The 5,113-nt window shown below is 44.6% G+C and overlaps 1 protein-coding gene across 1 annotated transcript in view; it reads left to right on the forward strand.

The window, feature by feature from the left end:
- The window catches only part of HERPUD2 (HERPUD family member 2), a 93,180-nt gene that overhangs the window by 33,248 nt on the left and 54,819 nt on the right, over positions 1-5,113 (forward strand). The window lies entirely within an intron of this gene.

Below are 5,113 nucleotides of genomic sequence, written 5' to 3' on the forward strand. Positions count from 1 at the left end.
TCAGCTTTCCAAGTAGCCAGAATTACAGGCATGCGCTACCACGCCCAGCTGATTTTTTGATTTATTGTAGAGATGAGGTCTCGGTGCCCAGGCGAGTCTCGAACCCGCGGGTTCAGGCAATCCACTCACCTCAGCCTCCCAAAGGCGCGGGATTACAGGCTGAGCCACCGAGCCCGGCTGAGACCTGGGCATTTTAAAAATTTATATTTATTTATTTTTGAGTTGAAGTCTCACTCTGTTGCCCATGCTGGAGTACAGTGGTACAATCATGGATCACTCCAACTTTGGCCTTCTGGGTTCAAGCGATCCTTCTGCTTCAGCCTCCTGAGTAGCTGGGACTACTAGACCCAGCTAATTTTTTGATTTTCTATAAATGCAAGTTCTCACCATGTTGCCTAGGCTGGTCTCAAACTCCTGAGGTCAAGCAGTCCTCACGCCTTGGCCCAAACTGCTAGGATTACAGGCATGAGCTATTGTGCCAGCCCTGGAAATTATTCTTAAGTATGGCTGAAGGATCTAAGACTGTGTAGTCTGAAGACATTAAGAGCTTTTTATAGCCCAGCACTTTGGGAGGCCAAGGTGAGAGCATTGCCTGAGCCTATGGGTTCGAGATCAGCCCTAGCAACTTGGTGAGACCTTGTCTCTACAATAAATAAAAAAACTAGCTGGGCATGGTGGTGTGTGCCTGTAGTTCCAGCTACTTGGAAGGCTGAGGTAGAAGGATCGCCTGAGGCCAGCAGGTCGAGGCTGCGGTGACCAGGAGCCTGCCACTGCCCCTCCAGCCTGGGTGACATAGTGAGACTCCAACTCAAAAAAAAGAGAGTTTTTTTTATAGTTGTCTATTTGAAGAGTTGGCATGTGAGTTGATCAAGAAGGGATGAATAGGCCTAATGTCAAATTATAGGAATACAAATTTCAATTCACTTGTAACAACCATGGCTGTTTAACAACAGGTTATGCTATAGTGAAAACCATGGCACTCCCTCTTTCTGGAAATTTCAGGTTGGTTAATCATCCTTCAGAGATGTAGTAAGAGCGTTTCATTCTGGCAGGAACTGGAAGACTAATCTAGATGACCTCAAGATGTTGCTCCTGAAAGCCTTTTCTTCTTGAATGTGTCTTTTTATTTTTAATTGGAAAACATAGTTGATTTAAAAGTAAATTAGAGAGAGAGAGAAAGAAAAGATTCACCTCTCCAAGGTGGGGACTGTATGTGTCTTATCCATGGTTATCTGATTATCTTTAAATAAGAAAGTTCTGTGTAGTGGAGTGTGTATTATAGTGGAATCAGATCACTACTTGGAACTTACTAGCTGTGTGACTTTGGGCAAGATACTTACCCTTTCTGAGCTTTAGTGTCCTCATTACTTCTCAAGGATGTCCTGAGAATTCATTAGATGATATATCACTCAAAACATTCATTTGGCATTTAATGCATGTGTGGTTTTATTTGTTCTATTTTCTACAAGATGATTTATGATTCAACATCTGGGAACAATTAAAATTTTTAAAGTGTAGTATTGAAACGAGCTAATTTTCTTAGGCTGGCAGTGTAGGTTTTCATTTTTTTAAACAATAAACTTGATTAAGATTTGATTAGATGCTTTCTGACACAGCATCTTTAAAAAAATGACAAGGATGGTAAAAGTGGAAACTGAAGGAATCAGAAGCCAGATGGCCAACATCATCTTTGAAATTTGCAACTGCAAGATCATCACTTGATTAAAATCTTTCCTTACAAGAGTGCTATCAAACAATCAAACAAACTCAAACTATACTACTCAACAAGATAAAAGTATCTTGGCTTCCTGGAAGGTACTCCAAACTTCAGTAAGACGACAAGCACTTTATTTTCTTTGAACTTTGAAAATAAAATGGAATCTCACTGAATGAATGAATATGTTTTTGAGCTACCTTCCATCCTATCTCAAAGATTAAAAATGGAAGTAAACATCCCACAAATACTAGCAACAAATTTTTATTGTTTACACATAATTTTCTTTAAATTTATATTTTCATTGTTAACAAAGAAAGCTACCCCATGGGCAGAAATCACCCTGAATTACTAAACTAACTTACATGTACTGAATTGTTAGTACTATTAAAGTAGAGAAGTATTTATGATTAACAATCACAAATCATACCATGGTACTCTTAAGAATTCTCATTAGGGGTTGTCTTTAGTAACAAATGGTAACAGATGAGCAACTGTTCTTTCACATTTCCAGTTCTTATCTATAACACGTGCAGGGCTTTAAATAGGCTGTTCAATGCTCATGGGAGTCTCTCACTAACCACTGCTATATTGTATCTCCTCATTGGTAATTATTTCTCCTACACCAAATTCCAAGTCAAACACTTATCAATGTTCTGAGGACCACCATACGCCATACATACATTGTTCTATATACTTACCTGTATGTACATACAGGTATATATAGATATATATTTTTAAAAAACAAAAATGGGCTATTTACATACTGTTGTTATGGCCAAGTTCAACAGCATCACAAGTATTTTTAGGCACTTAATTCAAGTTGCTATAAAGTTAAAAAAATCATTTTGGTCTGATACTATATTTAAATACATGTATTTCAATTTTTTGAACATGTATCACAATTTTAATTGTTTTTATCTATGCTAGTGAACCTTTGATGGATTCTATTTTAAATAGTGCTTATTGGCCAAGCTCGGTGGCTCAGTCTGTAATCCCAGCACTCTCGGAGGCCGAGGTGAGTGGATTGCCTGAGTCTGCAGGTTTGAGACCAGCGGGGAACTTGGAGAGACCTGGTCTCTACAATATGTCAAAAATGAGCCAGATGGCAGCACGTGCTATAGTTCCAGCTACTTGGAAGGCTGAGGTGGAAGGATCACCTGAGCCCAGCAGGTTGTCACTGCGGTGGCCCTGAGTGTGCCACTGCACTCCAGCCTAGGCAACAGAGTGAGACTCCAACTAAAAAAAAAAAAAAAAAAAAAAAAAAATAGTGCTTATTACTGTGAAATGCACATTTGTCTTAATAATTATTAAGGTACACTTCATTAACAAGGTACATTTCATAGTGCCAAGGGTGATGGTCATATCACCTGTAAAGGATTCCTGGAAGTCTGAGTTACAAGCACTAGCGACAGGAGCTGCAGGGTTGGGTGGTGGTGGTTGTGAAGAATTCCTGGCTTAAACAGGAATTTGACAAACAACAAGTCTTTGGGCAGACAGCTTAGGTTTGTATGATGACACAACGATGCCATTAAAGACCCAGCCTCTTTTCAATTTTTCTGGCCTGCCGTCCTTGGTGTGCAGGCCTTTGTTCTCCTGTGTGTTGTTTCATGATGAACTTTAAGTGCTGTACCTCCTTCACATTCCTCCAGGAAAGAAGACAAGTGCAGGGCAAGAATGAGCTCTGGTTCCCATCGAAATGCTTTCCAAGAAGCACAGCAGCAACTTCAGCTTTTATCTCATTGACTAGAACTGTGTCAAATGGCTGCCTCTAACTGCAAGGAAGTCTGAAAAAGTATTTAGCTAGAATTAAACTTCCATTAGAGTGACTGGGTTGACAAAGAGCAGAGTTGGCTACAGAAAAACTGTTTCATAACAAACTGTCCTCATCCCACAACCTGGAAATAAAGGTGACTTTATTCTTATTTAGGATGAGCAGTTGACAGAGTATAGCTAAGATATGGTAGGCGTTCTACCACAAAGAGCAAGGTGAGGGAAGGGAGGGTGTAAGGGATCCTGTAATATTAGCAGTATAGAGAAAGAATTTCCTCGGTCACTAATCCAGTGGTGTGGAGCTTGAAGTCTTACTGAAGCTGAGAGGGAAAGGCCAGCACCCAAGGCCCCCCTGCATAGATTACCTATAAGTGGAAGTCTGGAGCTGCGAAGACACAGGTCTAACAAACTTTAACCTACTATACTGTCTCCTAAACCTGAGCAGAAAATGAAGAGTAAGTCAGCTTTGCGCAACTCAACCTTTCGTTCCTATGTCTATGCTATAAAATACAAAAACAATGCTGCCACTATCTCGCACCGTACTGAACACGCAGTAGGCGCTCAACTAATACTTGTCCATTTTTTTTGAGTCGGGGTCTCACTCCATCACCCAGGCTGGAGTGCAGTGGCACGCTCACGCCCACCCCAGCGTCGACCTGCTGGGCTCCGACGATCCTTCCGCCTCAGCCTTCCAAGTAGCCGGAATTACAGGCGCGCGCTACCACGCCCGGCTAATTTTTGCTTTATTGTAGAGACGAGGGCTGGCCAAGTTGCCCGGGCTGGTCTTGAATCCGCGGGCTCAGGCAATCCACTTGCCTCGGCCTCCCCAGTTGCTGGGATTACAGGCTAAGCCACCGGGCCCGGCCTCAATTTTTTTTTTGAAGATGAAGAGGAACGAGACGAAAAGTGACACTCGAGAGACTGCCATACGCCAGAAACGTACCCCGCTTTACACTCATAGCTCATTGACGCATCAGCATGCAGCCAGGTAGGCAGGCCCGCCCCCATTTAGAGAAGTAATCGGAGGCCCCGAAAGGTCAGACGGGGTTGCACAGGAAGCAGCGACAGCCTTCAGGTTTGACCGAAAGCCTGTGCTCCTTACGCAGTGTACCCCACGGCCTCTCCGCCACAGCTCGTGGCTCCGTGCTTTGCAGACAGACGACACCCAAGACAGTCTGAGCAGAAGAGTGTGATTCTGCGTCAGGAAGGCCATTAAGTTCTGCAGAGGCAACTCCTGGGATAGAGAAACACTTCCTAAGGGCGTGGTCAATACCAAGTATGCTAGCGCCAGCTGAGCTAGTGGCTAGGGTCAGTGAGCCGAGGGCCGAGGCCGCGCGGACGGCCAGCTAGGGAAGGCTCCGAGGAGCGGAATCCCGCACTGGGCGACGCGGAACTCCACGATTACCGGTCAGGGGCAGCTGCAGCTCCGCAGGCGGCGGCGGGGAGGGTGGGACTCCGTGCAGGGGCGTGGCTCTGGTGACGCACTTCCGCCTTGCGTTTTCCGGCTTAAAGGGGACCCGGACCCTCCTCACAACAACAAAACCTGCCCGCGCTGGGGCTGTAGTCCCCGCCCTCCTGCCACCTGCGGTCGCAGCGGCCGCGCCCGGCCCAGCCCTGCGCTGCGCT

Source organism: Carlito syrichta, unplaced genomic scaffold (genome assembly GCF_000164805.1).
Source record: "Carlito syrichta isolate Samal-C Ts95f unplaced genomic scaffold, Tarsius_syrichta-2.0.1 Scaffold303008, whole genome shotgun sequence".
In the NCBI taxonomy this organism is placed as follows: domain Eukaryota; kingdom Metazoa; phylum Chordata; class Mammalia; order Primates; family Tarsiidae; genus Carlito; species Carlito syrichta.